The sequence below is a fragment of the Cicer arietinum genome, chromosome 7 (genome assembly GCF_000331145.2).
Source record: "Cicer arietinum cultivar CDC Frontier isolate Library 1 chromosome 7, Cicar.CDCFrontier_v2.0, whole genome shotgun sequence".
Classification (NCBI taxonomy): Eukaryota; Viridiplantae; Streptophyta; class Magnoliopsida; order Fabales; family Fabaceae; genus Cicer; species Cicer arietinum.
Window position 1 is genome coordinate 33,253,902 of NC_021166.2, and position 20,707 is coordinate 33,274,608.

The window sequence follows — 20,707 nt, forward strand, 5'->3', positions numbered from 1 at the left end:
CTTATTGATTATGGCTACTTATGAAGATTTTCTTTGGTGGTTAGAGTATTGTCAAAACTCGAGTTCCGTTGTTTCAACTGCACAAAGTGGTAAGTCACTTGTTTGCATCTCACTTTCTCATAGCCCATGGATTCTCGATTCTGGTGCATCTGATCACATTACTGGTAATAAGACTCTTTTCTCCCCTCTCAACATCTGGTTATTTACCTAGGATAGTCTCAGCCAATGGTTCCCAAACACAGTCTCAAGGGATTGGCACTGTCCAAATCCTCCCTACTCTGTTAGTTAAATCTGTCCTTTATGTGCCTGGATGCCCATTTAATTTAATTTCTATCAGTCGATTGACTCGTTCTCATGACTGTGTTGTCACATTTACTAATTGCAATGTTACTTTGCAAGACCGAATATCAGGACGACAAATTGGTGTCGGATGTGAGTCTAATGGTCTTTATTATCTCTCAAACCCATCAACAGCGTGCCCTACCACATATTCTCCTCTTACTATACATGCTCAGTTAGGTCATCCGAGTCTTCCCAAACTTCAACAATTAGTACCTAATCTAACCAAAATATCTAGCTTAAATTGTGAGTCGTGTCAATTAGGGAAACACACTCGTAGTCATTTCACTGATCGAGCTAATAAACGAGCTTCCTCCCCATTTGCTTTAGTTCACTCAGATGTTTGGGGTCCCTCTCGTACTATTTCCACACTTGAGTCTAGATATTTTGTTACCTTTATCGATGATTTTTCCCGTTGTACGTGGTTATTTTTAATGAAAAATAGGTCTGAATTATTTTCTATTTTTGAACAATTTTATAAGGAAATTAAAACTCAATTTGGTGTATCCATTCGCACTTTGCGCAGTGATAATGCCCGTGAATATTTGTCCCATCAATTTCAAAATTTTATGACCTCTAACGGCATTCTTCATCAAACATCTTGTGCTCATACACCTCAACAAAATGGGGTAGCCGAACGCAAAAATCGGCACCTTATTGAAACCACTCGTACTCTCCTTCTTCATGGTAATGTACCATCTCGCTTTTGGGGCGATGCTGTTCTAACGGCGTGCTATCTTATAAATCGCATGCCTTCGTCTGCTCTTGATAACAAAGTCCCTCACTCGATCCTCTTTCCTGGTACCCCTCTTCACTCACTTCCTCCTCGGGTCTTCGGATCTACATGTTTTGTCCACAATCTCACTCCTGGTCTTGACAAACTTTCAGCTCGATCATTAAAATGTGTCTTTCTGGGTTATCATCGGTCCCAAAAAGGTTATCGTTGTTATTCTCCTACTCTTCGACGATATCTCATATCGGTTGATGTCACATTTTTTGAGTCTGTTACATACTATGAGTCGCTTCCTGATCCTTTGTCTGCAACTATTCCTCTGGACCTACCAAAGTCTATTTCACCTTCTCTTTTACCATTAGAGCCTATTACGTATGCCCCACCTGAGACACCTCCTGTGGCCCCTCCCACTGTCCCACTTGAGACTCCTCTTGTTGATCCTCCAACTGTACAACCTCTTCAGACATATCGTCGTCGTCAACCACCATCGGTTGTACATGTCCCTACACCTGTTCTTGATACCGAGGTCACTCCAGACGCTCCTTCACCGCCACCTCCTTCTTTATCGGATCCGACCCTTGATATTCCTATTGCTATTCGTAAAGGTATACGTCCTACTCGTAACCCATCCCCTCATTACATTGGCTTGAGTTACCATCGTCTTTCTCCTTTGCATTATACTTGTTTGTCTTCCCTGTCTTCTGTTTCTATTCCTAAATCTCCAGGTGAAGCTTTATCTCACCCAGAGTGGAGACAAGCAATGATTGACGAGATGTGTGCACTTCAGAGTAGTGGTACATGGGAATTGGTTCCTTTACCGTCGGGAAAGTCTTTAGTAGGATGTCGTTGGCTTTATACGGTGAAAGTTGGTCCTGATGGTAAGATTGATCGTTTTAAAGCTCGTTTGGTAGCAAAAGGGTACACTCAAGTTTTTGGCCTCGATTACAGTGATACTTTCTCCCCTGTGGCTAAGATGGCCTCTGTTAGACTACTCCTCTCTATTGCAGCCATCAGACATTGGTCTCTACATCAACTTGACATTAAAAATGCTTTTTTGCATGGTGACCTTGAAGAAGAAGTGTATATGGAGCAACCACCTGGGTTTGTTGCTCAGGGGGAGTCCTCTACCATGGTTTGTCGACTTCAGAGGTCTCTCTATGGTCTTAAACAGTCTCCTCGAGCTTGGTTTGGTAGATTTAGCACAGTAGTGCAACAATTTGGCATGATTCGAAGTGAAGCTGATCATTCTCTTTTTTATCGTCACTCAACCCAAGGGTGCATTTACTTGATTGTCTATGTAGATGATATTGTCATAACTGGTAGTGATCAACAGGGCATACTCCAATTGAAACAACATTTATCTCATCAGTTTCAAACTAAAGATCTTGGCAAGCTCCGCTACTTCTTGGGTATTGAGGTAGCCCAATCTAAGGACGGCTTAGTAATTTCACAAAGAAAATATGCTATGGATATTCTTGAAGAGACAGGTTTGTTGAATGCCAAACCGGTTGACACTCCTATGGATCCAAACGTCAAACTTCTACCTAATCATGGGGAGCCATTTTTAGATTCAGGGAGATACAGAAGATTGGTTGGTAAATTAAACTACCTCACAGTCACCCGTCCAGACATTTCTTTTGCAGTCAGTGTGGTAAGTCAATTCTTAAATTCTCCTTGTCAAGAACACTGGGATGCTGTGATACGAATCTTGAAATACATTAAAGGTGCTCCAGGAAAAGGTCTAATTTATGAAAACAGAGGACATACTCAGATAGTTGGTTATTCAGATGCCGATTGGGCAGGCTCACCCATTGATAGGCGATCCACTTCTGGGTATTGTGTACTTGTTGGAGGAAACTTAATATCTTGGAAGAGTAAGAAACAAAGTGTAGTTGCAAGATCTAGCGCTGAAGCTGAATACAGGGCTATGGCATTAGTGACTTGTGAGCTCATTTGGTTGAAACAGTTACTCAAAGAGCTTCAATTTGAAGAGGCAACACAAATGACATTAATATGTGATAATCAAGCAGCATTGCACATTGCCTCTAATCCAGTTTTTCATGAGAGGACCAAGCATATTGAGATAGATTGTCACTTTGTAAGGGAGAAGATCGAATCAGGCGACATCACCACTAGTTTTGTTAATTCCAATGATCAATTGGCAGATGTATTCACTAAGTCTCTGAGAGGTCCTCGAATCAGTTATATATGTAACAAGCTTGGTGCATATGATTTATATGCTCCAGCTTGAGGGGGAGTGTTGAAAATATATTTATATTTATTACATATCATGTAAATAGGGATAATATCTCCCATATTTAATTTTGTATTTATTGCCTTGAGCCTATATAAAATAGACTCCGTTGTGTAGTTCATACACACGGTTTTACCATATGTCTCTCTCATTTTCTCTTATTCAACAGTCACATTATAGAGACTGCTCGTTCCCTTTTGTTGTCCGCTTCAGTTCCTAGTGAGTTTTGGGGAGAAGCAGTTCTTACTGCTGTTCATGCTATTAATAGAATTCCATCCTCTATCATATCAGGTTTGTCTCCCTTTGAAAAATTATATGCTTCTACCCCTGATTACTATTCTTTGAAAGTTTTTGGTTCTACTTGTTTTGTTCTTCGCCCTCAAGTAGAGCGCAGTAAGTTGTCTTCTCGTTCAGCCATGTGTGTTTTTCTTGGTTATGGGGATGGTCAAAAGGGTTATCGTTGTTATGATCCTCATGCAAGAAAACTTTATGTATCTCGTAATGTTGTTTTTCTTGAGCACATTCCTTTTTACTCTGTTTCCTCTGATTCGCAGATTACTAAGAGTTCTGAACTAACCCATATTGATCCGTTTGGTCCTAATGATAGCGCTTCTAGTGATTGTACTATTGAGAATTGCAGGACAAATACTACTACTCCACATGATGACATCCCTCTTGTCCCCCCGGCTGTCCAACCACCTCCTGCGATTGTTGATCCTCCTCGTTACCCTTCTCGTCAACGTAAGTCTACTCAGTTACCTGATTTTGTCTATTCAACTTACTCAGCTTCGTTTGCTTCTTTCTTAACCTCTATTCACAGTTTGTCTGAGCCCTCTTCCTATAAAGAGGCTGTTCTTGATCCTCTTTGGCAGCAGGCTATGGCAGAAGAACTATCTGCATTGCACAAAACCAACACTTGGGAATTAGTACCTCTTCCTCCTGGAAAACGTGCTATTGGGTCTCGTTGGGTATACAAGATCAAAACTAAGTCTGATGGGTCAGTTGAGCGCTACAAAGCACGTCTTGTTGCTAAGGGTTTCTCTCAACAATATGGTATGGATTATGAAGAAACTTTTGCTCCTGTAGCCAAGATGACCACTATTCGTACTCTTATTGCAGTTGCATCTATTCGTCAATGGCATATTTCCCAAATGGATGTCAAAAATGCCTTTTTAAATGGTGAGCTTCATGAAGAAGTCTATATGGTCCCTCCACAAGGAGTTTCTCATGATCCAGGGGAAGTATGTAAGTTAAAAAAGGCTCTATATGGTCTTAAACAAGCTCCTCGAGCTTGGTTTGAGAAATTCTCTACTGTGATCACTTCTCTTGGTTTTCGCTCTAGTGAACATGATTCTGCATTGTTTATAAGGTCCACCACTCATGGTCGCATTATACTTTCTCTATATGTTGATGATATGATTATTACAGGTGATGATGTTAGTGGAATTAATGAGTTGAAATTGCAGTTAGCCAAACAGTTTGAGATGAAGGACTTGGGAACTCTTCGCTATTTCTTGGGGATTGAAGTTGCCTACTCTCCTAGAGGCTACCTTCTTTCTCAATCCAAGTACATTGCCAACATTCTTGATCAGGCTCGTCTTTCTGATACTAGAGCAGCAGATACTCCTCTTGAGTTGAATGTAAAATATGCTCCCTCGGATGGTGTTCCTTTACCAGATTCCACTTTGTATCGTACTTTGGTTGGCAGCTTAGTGTATCTTACGATTACCAGACCTGACATTGCTTATGCTGTTCATGTTGTTAGTCAGTTTGTTGTCTCCCCCACTACAGTACATTGGGCAGCAGTTCTTCGGATTCTTCGTTATCTTCGAGGAACTCAATTTCAAAGTCTTCTCTTTCCATCGTCATCCTCATTGAAGTTACGAGCTTATTCTGATGCTGATTGGGCTGGTGATACCACTGATCGTAAATCCACCACAGGGTTTTGTATCTTTCTTGGAGACTCTCTTATTTCTTGGAAGAGTAAGAAACAAGACATTGTCTCTCGCTCTTCTGGTTTTGTATCTTTCTTGGAGACTATTATTTCTTGGAAGAGTAAGAAACAAGACATTGTCTCTCGCTCTTCTACAGAAGCTGAATATCGTGCTATGGCATCCACTACCGCTGAAATAATTTGGTTGCGTTGGCTTTTGTCTGATATGGGTATCTCTCTTGCTGAGCCAACTCCGATGCACTGTGATAACAAGAGTGCTATTCAAATTGCTCACAACTCGGTCTTTCACGAACGCACCAAACACATTGAGATTGATTGTCATTTTACTCGTCATCATCTTCAGCATGGAACTATTACTCTACCATTTGTCCCTTCTTCTTTACAGATTGCTGATTTGTTCACAAAGATGCATTCCATTAAACGTTTCCGTTTTTTAGTTGACAAACTCTCGATGCTCCATGTTAATGCATCGTGAGTTTGAGGGGAGATATTAGATAATATTATTATATATTAGTAGTAAGGGTATTTTAGATATTTTCTATTTTCCTCTATATATACTCATTGTAACCCTATTAACTTCAGTTTTGGTTTATTATATGATATGAAACCCTAGAGTGGTTGTTTTCTCTTCTTCCTCTTTCTTCCTCTTTTCATTGTTAACAAGTTTATGCTTCAATTTATCGTTTTATCACATTAAAAAAGTTTGTGTGCAAGTGTTATATATTTAGCAAGGGCCCAATTGAAGGAGTGTTTGTGTGTCGGGCTTTAGTAGTTCCAGTTAGAATGTTCATCCGCCACCCGTGTTTCTCCATCCACCCTCCAATAGTTTGGTTAAAATGAGCAAATATGGAGAGTTGGATAAGTAATCACTATAAACTATTTTCTGATGCTCAAGCAGCCTTGTTCTTCCTCATTGCTGCGTTTTTCAAAATCAAAACTCAAAAACACTCAAAAAATGCCCGAATTCTCAAAATCCTCTCAAATTTTTGGTTTTCCATCAAATCAACCTTCAAAACATTACATTTTTCTCATGTATAAGTCCTAATCAAGAGGTAAGTGTCATTTACCATTATTTCATTTTTCCATTTGCAATTTTTTCTAATTTACAGTGTCCAAATTGATCCATTCAGACTAGGTTTCAAATTTTCTTTTCATGGCTTAGTTTATGGTTTTATTAATAATTAGTTCAAATTGTTTTGCATTTTTCCTTTGTTTTAGTGATACAGAGATCCTCCAGATTCAAATATCAGACATGGTAGGATTTTAACTCATGTCTCTGTTCATGCAGAGCATCAAGCAAAACGAGTTTATGAGAGAGGTCAAAGTTCACAGGCACCGACACAAGCAGAAGAGGTAAAACATGAAATGCCACCACCACCTCGTGTTTTATCATTACTTGGGGGCCTGCAGGATGGGTCACTGTTGGGATCTTTTCATGACGTTGTGCCGACCCGCATATAGGTTGAATAGGTAAATATTCAAACACATTTTGTTTAAATATTGAGCAATATATAGTATATATAGTTGATTATTATTATTAAAGTTATTCTTTTCAGCACCGTGATGCATTGAAGTTAATTACCCATGGTCAGAGATCACATTTGTACACATGATGACAGATGAAGACTGGTTTATGAACATATTTCGTACCATTGGTCTGTCATGTGCTTCTCACACGGGCTGAGACAATATTGATTTTGGTCTATTGTCAGCATTTGCAAAGAGGTGACATTAGATATCACAAACTAAACGTTTGATACCTTTTTCTTTGGTATTTCTCAGTAAAAATAATAAAATAATAGTTACAACATTTACTTCTAATAATTACAAATTTAGAGTTTCAACTCAAATATAGATTTGTCTAACTTATTTTAACAAAGTAGATAAAAATAATTACAAATTAATATTATTTTATGATTCACATTCCCCCCTCAAATTGATGCGACTGGTCAAAGAGGATCAATTTGCTAACTAGAAACTGATGGTTCAGGCAAGGAATAACTTTGGTAAAAATGTCTGCAACTTGAAACTGAGGGATGGATATAACTTGATTTTCATGGGCCTCATGGATAGATTGACAATCTACTTCAATATGTTTGGTGCGCTCATGAAAAATAGGATTTGCAACAATTTGAATAGCACTTGTATGGTCAGCTTAGAGAGACGTTATCTCTGTTTGAGGGAATCCAAATCCAGCCAAAAGACATCGAAGTCAAATTATCTCAGGACAAGCAATAGACATGGCACAATACTATATTTCAATAGATGATTTAGAGACACTTGTTTGGTTCTTAATTTTTCATGATATCAATGAAGAACCGAGAAACATGCACCAACAGGTGACATATTTTCGAGTGTTGGGACACCCAACCCAATCAGTGTCACTATAGGTAATCAATTTGGGAATTGTGCCAATTAGAAAGAAGAGCCCTCATTGAGAGGTACCTAGCAAATAGCGTATTATGCGACGAACTGCTGCCAAGTGAAGATGGCGAGGAGAGTGCATGAATTGACTTACTTGTTGAATAACAAATGATATGTCAGGTCAGGTAATTGTCGAATAATTAAGACTACCCACAAGTTACCAATACAATAAAGGATTTGACAACAGGTCACCCTAATCTCGATGATATTTCACATTAACCTCAAGAGGAGTATCTACCAGAATAACTTATTGGAGGCCCGCCATAGAAATAAAGTATGTCACATACTTATGTTGATGAAGAAATATATCCTTAGAGGTAGAATGAACCTCAAGTCCAAGGAAATACTGCAAGTTACCAAGATATTTCATATGAAATGTAGTTTGTAATTGATGTTTAAGTTCCTCGATGGATGCCTGATCAAATACAGTAATGACCATGTCATCAACATAAAGGAGGAGTAGAATAATGCATGTAGATGTGAGATAAATAAATAAAGAGGAGTCATACTGACACAGACTGAAAGAGGACCAAAGTAAAGTAGAATGAAATTTCTCAAACCATGTTATAGGTGCTTGTTTCAAACCATATAAAGAGCGTTTGAGCTGCACACACTATGAGATGAAGAAAATAGACCTTGAGGAGGAGTCATATAAATATTTTCAATGAGATCACCATGAAGAAATGCATTTTTCACATCAATTTCATGAAGAGTCCACCCATTAGAAGTAACGATAGAGTATAGTGCGAACAATTGTCATTTTGACTACCGATGCAAATGTCCCATCATAATCAATTTCATATTCATGTTTGTTTCCAAAGGCAACCAATCGAGCCTTGTACCAATTGAAGGACCCATTAAAATTCAATTTAATAAAATACACAAATTTGCAGTCTGAGTTTGATATGAGGAGGACAAGAGAAATTCTATTGAAAAGCCTGAAGTTCTTCATTCATTGTTTTTATCCAACACACGACTTTAACAGTAGGTGAGTAACAAGTAGGAACAGATATGCTAGAGAAACATGCAGCCAAAAGACAAAGAAGAATGTTAGGAATTACACATGTCTGGTGAATATCTATCTAGTGCACGAGACGCTCCACTAGAACTTCGTAGTGCAACCACAACAGGATTAGGTGGCGGATCAGCGTCGAGGGGTTATAACATGTTGTTTGTTAACATACACATTTCCTGGTTTAAAACGTTCTATAGATTCAGTTATAGTAGAAAAGTTGGGAATAATAGCAATATCATTCATGGCAAGAGAAAGACAGTGAAACATAAATTGATTATAAAAATATATCACATTCCTAGAAATGTGAAAGCATTAGTTAGAAACATCATAACACACAAAGTTCGTATGATACTGATTATAGCCCATAAATGCGCATTGAGAAAACAATGCTCCAAGCTTATGTCTTTCAAATGGAGGTATGTGAACAAATACACATACATCCAAAAATAAGTAAATCACTATAATCAGGCTGAATTTTAAAAATACGAAGAAAGAAAAAAGAGTCATGATCAATAATCGTCGAAGGAAGAAAATTGTGGAAAAAGTCTCCGCCCAATATCGAGATTGTTCAAAGCTTGAAGAAGTAGGGCATGCGTTAGATCAAACAAATGATTCACAATAGAGACCTTTAACTTTCATCTCTTAATTGACAAGATGCGAGAATCACAGACTTGACATTGGACATGATTTCCAAGGGTGAGACTGTGCGTTGATCGTGTTTGGAAAATTGTCCAGCATATCCTCGAAGAAGCATATCCTCGAAGAAGCATGTGGCGCCTTTTAATATCAGAGAAGGAGATGTGTACGGAAGACATAGTAGCTCTGGCATATATGTATTTAGCTTTTCTTTCAATGAAATATTTTGGTTGTGAATGGCTCTTTATGAGGGATTTTATGTATGAAATATTTTGGTTATGCATGGTCATGAAACATTTTAATTATAATTATAATTTTTACCTCGTTACATTTTAATTTGGTTATTGTAAAATCTAGCAATTTTTTATAAGAATCGTAAAATCTATTAGTTATTTGAAAAAAAATCACCAAGTTTACACATTCGAATCTGTCAATCTTGATGTGTTTATTGCATAAATAACATATTTGAATTGACCAATCTCTACAAGTTTATGACTTGGACAATTTCAAAAAAAAAAACACTATCACAGAGATTTTATATCTAAATTTGTTTTGTTAAGAGAATTTCAAAAAAAGTTCAATGAGTTTACACATCTTGGTTTGTGAACATGGATGCGTTTATTGCTTAAATAAAATGTTAGGAACCTAGAACTTGGATTCTTAAGATTTAGAGAAAGAACTATTTAAAATAAAGATAGAAAATGATAGGAGATAATCTCTTTAATTGCAAGATACACAAGACCAAATATGTTCCTCAAGGGCAAGTATAACCTTCAACAAGAATACCAAATAAAAATATTATAATTTTCCCAAACATTCGTTTTGTTGGATGGAAAGAAAATATTCAGATAAATATTGAATAACATGTATGTTTCAACTACACAACGGAAGTTCTTTATATAGACTTTTATGATAAATACACATAATGACAATAATGCTTACAGAGAGTAGGAATACTTACAGACTTTTTATTTATTTACATACTATTATTTTATTTTCAACACTCCCATCAAGCTGGAGCATATAACTCAAATGCACCCAGTTTGTTATATATATAACTAATTCTAGGATTTCACAATGACTTTGTAAAAATATCTCCCAACTCATCATTAGAATTAACAAAACTATTGTTGATGTCGCCCGATTCGATCTTTTCTCTAACAAAATAGTAGTCTATCTCAATATGATTGGTCCTCTCATGAAAAACAGGATTTGAGGCAATTTTCAATACAATTTTATTATTAAATATTAGTTTCATTAGGTTGACCTCTTCAAATTGAAGTTCTTTTAATAACTGTTTCAACCAGATGAGTTCACATGTTACTAGTGTCATGGCCTAGTATTCTGCCTTAGTGCTGACTCTTGCAACAAAATTTTGTTTCTTGCTCTTCTAAGATATTAAATTTCCTCCGACAAGTACATAATACCCAAAAGTGGATCGTCTATCAGCATCTAAGTAACAAGCAATCTGAGTATATTTTCTACCTTCATAAATGAGACATTTTACATGTGTACTTTTGATGTATTTAAGAATTTGGATTACAGCATCCATATGTTCTTGGCCAAGAGAATTTAAGAATTGGCTTATCACACTGACAACAAAGAAAATGTCAAGACAAATGACTATGAGATGATTTAATTTTCCAACCAATCTCCTATATCTTCCTGAATCTGATAGAGGCTCCCTCTAATTAGGTAGGAGTTTGACATTTATATCGATAAGAGTATCAATTGATTTAGCATTTAATAGACTTGTTTCTTCAAGAATATCTATAGCATATTTTTTTTGTGAAATTACAAGGCCATCCTTGGATTGGGCTACCTCAATACCCAAAAAATAGCGTAGTTTACAATGGCCTTTAGTCAGAAATTGATTTGAAAGATATTTAAACTGGAGTATACCTTGCTAATCACTACTAAGTATAACAATGTCATCCACATAAACAATAAAATAGATGCACCCTTGGACTCACTACAAATCATACCAAACTCTTGTACTACCAAGTTGAATATGTCAAACCAAGCTCTATGCGATTGTTTAAAACCATAAAGAGAACTGTGTAGCCAACAAACCATGGTGGAAGACTCCCCTTGAGCAATAAACCCTGTTGGTTGCTCCATATAAACTTATGCCTCAAGACCACCGTGCAAAAAGACATTTTTAATGTCAAGTTGATGGAGAGGTCAATGTCGAATTGATGCAATGAAAAAAACAATCTGACATATGTCATTTTGACAACATGCGAGAAGATATCACTGTAATCCAACCCAAAAATTTGAGTATATCCCTTGGCCAGCAAACGAGCCTTAAATCGATCAATCTTATCATCAGAGCCAACCTTCACCGTATAGAGCCAATGACAACAGACTAAAGACTTTCCATGAGGTAAAAGAACCAGTTCTCAAATACCACTACTTTGTAGAGCACAATCTCATCAAGTATTACTTGCCTCCACTCAAGGTGGGATAATGCTTCACTTGGAGTTTTAGGAATAGCAACATGAGATAAGCAAGTGTAATGCAAAGGAGAAAGACGATGATAACATAAATCAATATAATGAGAAGACGAATTATGAGTTGTGCGAATATCCTTTCAAAGAGCAATGGGAAGGTCATGTTGAGGTGGCGTCGAAGGAGAGTTTGTAATGGGAACAGGAACAAGCACTACAGAAAGTGGGCGATGACGATGATATGTTTGTAGCGGTCGTGGAGATTAAGGGCAGACTCAACAGGTTCAATAGGAATATGAGTAGACGGAATAAGGATAACTACTTGTGGAGGTTCGGGATTAATGTCCTGATGGGGATCAATAGCTATATGGGTAGGTTCAAAATATGGTACAGACTCAAAAAAGATAATATCAACTATTGTAATGTATCGGTGTAATGTAGGAGAATAACAACGATAGCTCTTTTGGGACCATAATATCCGAGAAAGACATACTTGAGTGATCGAGCTGATAGTTTGTCAAAACCAAGAGATAAACTATGAACAAAACACGTAGACCCAAAGACACGAGATGGTAGTAGATGAAGAGGGATATGAGAAAAGAGGATCGAATGATGGATATTGTCATCAAGGACAGAAGACGACATACGATTGATAAGGTACCATGTCGTTAAGACTACATCCCCAAAAACGAAATGGAACATTACCATGGAAAAGTAACGTTTGTGTTATTTCAATGAGATATCAATTTTTGCGTTCGGCTACCCAGTTTTGTTGAGGTGTATGACAACATAATGTTTGATGTAGAATACCATTGAAAGCCATAAAATTGTAAAATTAATGGGACAAATATTCTCGAGCATTATCACTTCTTAAGATACGAATAGAAACACCAAATTGAGTTTTCATTTCTTGATTTGCTCAAAAATAGAAAACAGTTCGACTCTATTTTTCATTAAAAATAACCACAAACAACGAAAGTAATCATTAATAAAAGTAAAAAAATATTCTTAGGCTCTAACGTAGACACAGTACGAGAGGGACCCCAAACGTTAGATGAACTAAAGCAAAGGAAGACGAAACTCTTTTATTGACTCAATCAGAAAAATTATTATTGGTGTGTTTCCCTAACTGACACGACTCACAATGTAAAGTAGACAATATAGACAAACTAGGTACTAGTTTTTGAAGTTTGGTAAGACTTGGGTCTTTTAGCGGAGCATGGATTATATGAGGTGACTCTATAGCAAAGCATGTCTTTAAAGATGGAGAAAAGTAATAGAGACCTTGAGACTCACATTTGACGCCAAACGTCTGTCCTGAACTCTAGTCCTACAGCGTAATGTTATCATAGTGAAAGTAATAATACAGTCATGGCATCGAGACAATCGACTAAATGAAAGTAAATTAAAAGGACATTCAGGTACATAAAGAACAGATGCAATTGAGATGGAAGGGAGATTTTGGACAGTGTCAACCCCTTGAGACCGGATTTGAGTGCCATCAACAGAAGTTATAGTTGGAAAAAAAAACCAAATTTAGAGAGAGAAGAAAATAGACCTTTATTACCAGTGACGTGATAAGACGCACCAAAATCAAGAACCCAAAGGACAAGAGAAGATGAGTGAGAGGTAAACAGATGAATTACCAGTGTGTGCAACCAAAGTAGTAGAACTAGAGTTTAGATAACTCTAAACGCACTAGAAGAAATCTTCATAATTTACTGAGGAGCCTTGTGGAGATGGTGTAGTATGAATAGTGGCAGAAGGATCAAGCTGAGTTGCATTTATCGAAGGCGAAGGCTTACCATACAACTTCTAACAGCTATCAATAGTGTGTCCAAGCCGATTACAATGCTCATATTTGGGACGAGGCTTAGAGTTGGGTGCTCCTCCACGAGAACGACTCTGATTATGTCCTAGAGATGCAAGGGCAACAGTGTCACCCGAAGATGAAGTAATAGAGTGTTCAATTAGATGTTTAGACATATCCGAAATAGTAGTAAAGTCTAAAATTTGATCACGAATTGCAGAGTACTCCTGGGATGCTTGCGATTAGGGTTGTCTCTAAATATTCTCTGGATACCATGTTGAATGCGAAGAAAATAGTGAGAGACATGTTGAATAACCCATATGTTTCAACTACACAATAGAATTTCTTTATATAGGCTATATGTGGTAAATACACATAATGACAAGAATACTTATAGACTTTTTATTTTCAACATGTTCAAAAGGAGAGGAAGTTTTTATTTATAGATGTCCCATACAGGTATAAAAGGGAAATGATTCAAAAGCAACTACGTAACAAACTCTAACTACCAAAACAAAAATATAACTAACCTAACTAACTAACTTACTTCCTACCTTAACTCATAACTACTTTAACTACTCTAATTTCCCTTTTTCTATATTTTAATGCAATAATTACAACATAGATAGGACATTATTTGCCGCTAATTTTCAAGGTAGATTAATGCACATATTCAATTACTTGTATTCAATATATACCTCCCTTGTATCAGTTTTTATTATCAATTAAAAAATACCACATATTTTTGCATGGTATCAAAGCACAAGAGCTGAACCATTCCTCAAACTAAGGATGCCACCCATGGAAGAAACCAAACCAGAAGGTTAAACCAATGGTTTGGCTGAAGAGGAGATTCAAGAGGGCAAGAGAAAAGTGATGCTTGGGAAATCCATCACAGCCTCATCCGTCGAAGGCTTAGCCCTGGTGTGACCACTGCAAAAAACCAGGTCACACCAAAGACACATTTTGGATAATTCATGGTAGGCCCACAGAGGCGAAACAGCCTAGAAATCGGGATAATAGAGAAAATAATTGTTGACGTAAAATCTGACTCATCCCTATTTAGCAAGGAGCAAATGAAAGCTTTACAAAAAAATGCTCCAGCAAACAAGTGGCGCAAGTATGTCCTAAACACCAACAAGGAAAAAACTCGTAGATTATTGACTCGATCATTTGACCACATGATAGGAGATTCAACTGTGTTCAATAGCTATTCTATAAGTCAAAACAAGTGTACAGATGGGATAGTTAAAATCTGATTCACCCCTATTCAGCAAGGAGCAAATAAAAGCTTTACAAAAAAATGCTCCAGCAAACAAGTTGCACAAGTATGTCCTAAACACCAGCAAGGAAAAAACTTGTGGATTATTGACTCGATCATTTGACCACATGATAGGAGATTCAACTGTGTTCGATAGCTATTCTATAAGTCAAAATAAGTGTACAGATGGGATAGTTAATGGTACTGTTTCTAAGGTCATGGGTAAAGGTTCAATCGTTATCTCACAAAATATTACCCTAAATTCAGTACTTTATGTCCTAAACTTTATTGTAGCTTGTTCTCCATCAACAAACTAACAAAAATTTGAAGTGTGCTACTAAATTCTTCCATAACCTATGTGGATTTCATATTTTGAAGTTGAAGAGGACAATTAGAAATACTAAAGAATGTGTTGGACTATATATACTCCAAGTTGAAGAGTCGAAAATAGAATCCAAGGCCAACTCTTGTGCAACAGTTCCTACAAGTAATGAGAATTCTGCAATTTTGTGGCAATATAGACTAGGTCACCCAAATTTTATGTATTTGAATGAAAAAAAAAATTCCTACATTATTCAAGAAAAATCAGAACTTGTTTCAATGTGAAACTTGTCATCTATCCAATTATTCACGCAACCCCAGCCCACCTCAACCCTAAAAACCTTGTCAACCATTCTTCTTAATTCACGATGATATTTAGGGACTATCATGTGTCAGCAATGTTACTATATACCTACGGATGGACTAACCCGTACGTATATACCTCCCAATGGACTAATCGGTACGTATATTTGATCAGTGGCATCACGAGACAACTAACATTATCAGCAGTATCATCTATAAAACATAAAAATATATAACTTATATACAATTAATCAAAGGCATCATCAGATAACTATCAATATCATCTATAAAACTTAAAAACATATAATTCGTATACAATTGATCGATGGCATCAACAGACAACTATTAATATCATCTGCCTCCAATATCTTTGCTTCCAAACGACAATAGTGTTGAAATCGTCAATGGATGATAAGATTGTGTATTCAAACACAAATTCCGTGAAAAAAGGTAATGTTTAGGGGGTTTTAAGTTAGCTTATTTAAAAAGATGAAGTGTTTTAAAATCTGTTTATATAGGTAACGTTTTGAATCAGTCAATCCAGAGAAATCTCATCTAGATTGGAGGATACAAATGGGTTATATTTGGAATATTAGAGACCTAAAAAATATAGAGGGTTTTTTTTCCTTCTTTTAGGATTGTCCTCAACTGGGTCAGGATGTGTGGCTACACTTACCTCTCTTATTTTTTTACTTGTTGGTTCTCAAGGTCCCATTTAAGTTTTAGTTCTGAATTTTTATGTTTTTGTTTTATGGATCAATATCGGTTATTAGGCCGACGATATTGAATTCTCATACTATATTAGATTTTTTTGCACATGTCCAATTGGAGGAGTGTTAACATATTGGGCCTAAGAAGTCTAAGCTTAGGGGTATATGGTCCAAAAGGTCTAAACTTATTGGACTTTCACCCTACCTTGTTCAGCTTAGTCAATCTAGGGGTGTCCACATCTAAACCGATCTAAAAAAACCCGCAAACCAATCAAATAAAAATCACACAAAAAATATTATTGAATGTGTTTGGATTTTCTTTTGTGAAAACAGCACAAATCGGACCGGATTTCAGATTCTTTTTTAAAAACCGAATCCAACCAAATATATAAATTTTAATATTTAATTATTTTTTATTAATATGAGATATAATATTAAACTATTATTTGATTGTTTTAATTATATTTATTTGTTTAATTTGATATATTTTTATTACTATTTCAAACATAACCTATCAATGTTATTCCATAATATTAATTTTTAGTGTATTATATTAATATTTTTATATAAGTTATTACATTTATATAATTTTATATTATTAGAATTAAAATAATACTTTATCAATTGTAATTTAAATAAACTAAAAATCGATCCAATTTAAGGGGCATGAATTTTTGTCTTAAAATCGATCCAAACTGCACCGCAAACACCATAATTTTATCATATGTTTGACTTCTACTTTCAAGATGCAGGATACAACTTAACGATTTAGACGAGTTAACAGACACTAAAAAGTCTTGCATTATATTATATTAGTATGTAAATAAAATAGATATAGTGTTAGTATTGATGTCTGTAAGTATTCTTGTCTGTAAGTATTTTTGTCATTATGTTTGTTTAATACTCATAGTCGATATAAAGAACTTATGTAGTGTAGTTGAAACACACGGGTTATTCAGCATGTCTCTCAATATTTTTCTTCGCATTTAACATGGTATGCAGAGCTTGTTGAGAGACAACCCTAATCGTCAACTACCCAGTAGACTCACTGTCTCCGGTGAAATTTATTTTTCAGCAAACCGTGTTCTCAATCCGGTTTCCTCCTCCCTGCCTTTGCTACGTTGTTCCCTCAATTTTTGTCCATCCGTCTGCACCCTGCCGTCATTGTCGTTGTTGTCTTCGACGTTTTTTTTTCGACGAACGATCACTCCATCAAAGTCGTACAACCCATATCGGCCCAACCCTCCACGCGCGTCGTCATTATGCCATGCACGCGTTACCACGCGTCTTCCCTCTTCACGCCCGACCTCCAACCACCGCACGTGACGAAGCGTTTGGCAGTCGTTCACGGCGCCGCTTCTTCAGTGGCACTCGCCTCAGCCTTCTGATTCCATATTTGCCTTCAGTTTTAAGTTTCAAGTTGCGAATATACGAGTTCCAGTACAAATAGCCCCTATTTGTTCAGTTCATACGGGTTTTCCGACACTCTTTACCGACAAGGCTAAACCATTTCGACAAGGCTCCCCAGCAAATTATGAAGAATTCCTCTGGTGGGTTCAAAGTCATCTGAACTCTAGTTCTCCTACTTCGGTTGCACATACCGGTAATTCATCTATTTATCTCTCGCACCCATCTTCTCTTTGACCTTAGGTTCTTGATTTTGGTGCGTCTAATCATGTCACTGATAATAAAGGTCTCTTTTCTTCTCTCTCTACATTTGATTTTTTCCTACTATAACTTTTGCCGATGGCACTCAAACCCGGTCTCAAGGAGTTGGCATTGTCCAAATTCTCCATTCCATCTCAGTTGCATTTGTTCTCTATGTACCTGGATGCCCTTTTAATTTATTTTCAGTTAGTCGATTGACTCGGTCCCATGACTGTATTATTACTTTCACTAATGATAATGTTACCCTGTAGGACCAAAGTTTGGGACGAATGATTGCCGTCAGATGTGTGTCTCAAGGCCTCTATTACCTTTCTCCATCTTCCAAACGTGTTCAGCCATAGATTCCCCTCATACTGTCCATGCTCAGCTAGGACATCCAAGTCTCTTACCAAACTTCAAAAACTGGTGTCTAGTTTGTCTAAGTTTTCTACTTTACATTGTGAGTTGTGTCAGTTAGGGAAACACATCCGCAATAACTTTCCTGATCGAGTTATTAAAATAATTTTGTCTCCCTTTGCTTTAGTTTACTCTGACGTTCGCTCCCTTCTCGTACTGTATCTACTTCAGAGTCTAAGTATTTTGTTACTCTTATTGATGATTACTCTCGTTGTACGTGGTTATTTTTAATGAAAAATAAAGTTGAACTGTTTTCCATTTTTGAGCAATTTTTTCAAGAAATTTAAACTCAATATGGTGTTTCTATTTGTACCTCATCAATCTTATGTCGTCTTATGTCCTTGATGGCAATATCCCTCATTCAGTCCTCTTTCCTCATACCCCTCTTCACCCACTACCACCTCGTGTCTTTGGGTCCACGTGTTTTGTTCACAATTTATCTCTCAGTTTGAAAAAATTGTCAACTCGATCACTCAAGTGTGTCTTTCTTGGATATCATCGGTCCAAAAAGGGCTATCAGTGATATTCTCTTACACTACACTGATACGTTATATCAGTCGATGTAACATTTTTTGAGTTTCTACCATATTTTGAATCTACCCGTATAGCTACTGAGCCCCATCAGGACATTAATCTTGAACCTCCTCAGGTAGTTATCCCTATTCCGCCTACTCGTATTCCTATCAAACTTGTCGAGTCTACCCCCAACCTCCGCGACCACTAAAAACATATCAACATCGTCGCCCACTATCTGATGTGCCTGTTCTTGTTCCCATTAAACACTCTCCTCCTACGCCACCTCTAGATCCTCCCCTGCCACTTGAGCATGACCTTTCCATTGATTTGCGTAAGGATATTCACACAACTCGTAATCCATCTCCTCATTATATTGATTTGTGTTATCGTCATCTTTCTCCTTTGCATTACATTTGTTTGTCTTCTTTGTCTTATATTTCTATTCCTAAAACTCCAGGTGAAGCATTATCCCGCCTGAGTGGAGGCAAGCACTGCTTGATGAGATGTGTGCTCTACAAAGCACTGGTACTTGAGAATTGGTTCCTTTACCTCATGGGAAGTCTTTAGTTGATTGTCGTAGACTCTATACATTGAAGGTTGGCCCTGATGGTAAGATTGATCGATATAAGGCTCGTTTGGTGGCCAAGGAATATACTCAGATTTTTGGGTTGGATTACAGCGATACCTTCTCACTTGATGCCAAAATGCATCTGTCATACTGGTTTTCTCCATTGTAGCAATTCGACATTGACCTCACCATCAACTTGACATTAAAAATGTTTTTTTGCACAATGATCTTGAAAAGGAAGTTTATATGGAACAACCACCAGGGTTTGTTGTTCAAGGGGAGCCTTCCACCATGGTTTGTCGGCAACACAAGTCTATTTATGGTAAACATTCTCTTAGAGCTTGGTTTGGCATATTCAACTCAGTAGTACAAGAGTTTGTTATGATTCGTAGTGAGGTCGATTACTTTGTATTTTATCGTCACTCAGACCAAGGTTGCATCACTCTTATTGTTTTTTTATATGACATTGTTATAACTGATAGTGGTAAGCAAGAAATACTCCAGTTGAAACAACATTTTTCAAATTAGTTTCAGACTAAAGACCCTGGTAAAATTCGTTATTTTTTGGGTATTGAGGTAGCCAAATCCAAGGATGGCCTTGAAATTTCACAAAGAAAATATGCTATGGATATTTTTTGAAGAAATGGTCTATTAAATGTCAAGTCATTTGATTCTCCAATAGATCCAAATGTCAAACTCCTACCTAATCAGAGAGAGCCTCTATCAGATTGAGAAAGATATAGGAGATTGGTTGAAAAATTAAACTATCTCACAGTCATCCGTCCTGAAATTTCCTTTGTTGTTAGTGTGGTAAGCCAGTTCTTAAATTCTCCTTGCCAAGAACATATGGATGTTGTAATCTGGATTCCTAAATACATCAAAAGTGCACATGGAAAAATGTTTCATTTATGAAAATAGAGGACATACTCATACAGTTGGTTACTCAGATGTCGATTGGGCAGACTCACCCATTGGTAGATGATCCACTTCCGAGTATTGTGTACTTGTCGGAGGAAATTTAATATCGTGGAAGAGTAAGAAACGAAATGTTGTTGCAAGATCCAGCGCTGACGCAGAATACTGGACCATGGCTCTAATAACATGTGAGCTCATCTGGTTGAAATAGTTACTGAAAGAACTTCAATTTGAAGAGGCCAACCCAATGACACTAATGTGTGATAATCAAGTTGAATTACACATTGCCTCGAATCTTGTTTTTCATGAGAGGACTAAACATATGAAGATAGACTACCATTTTGTTAGGGAAAAGATCGAATCGCGCAACATCATCACTAACTTTGTCAATTCCAATGATCAATTGACATATGATTTTACAAAGTCATTACAAG

General features: G+C 36.8%; 1 protein-coding gene across 3 annotated transcripts in view; it reads right to left on the reverse strand.

Moving 5' to 3' along the window:
• The window catches only part of LOC101492749 (alpha,alpha-trehalose-phosphate synthase [UDP-forming] 1-like), a 46,038-nt gene that overhangs the window by 3,948 nt on the left and 21,383 nt on the right, over positions 1 to 20,707 (reverse strand). The window lies entirely within an intron of this gene.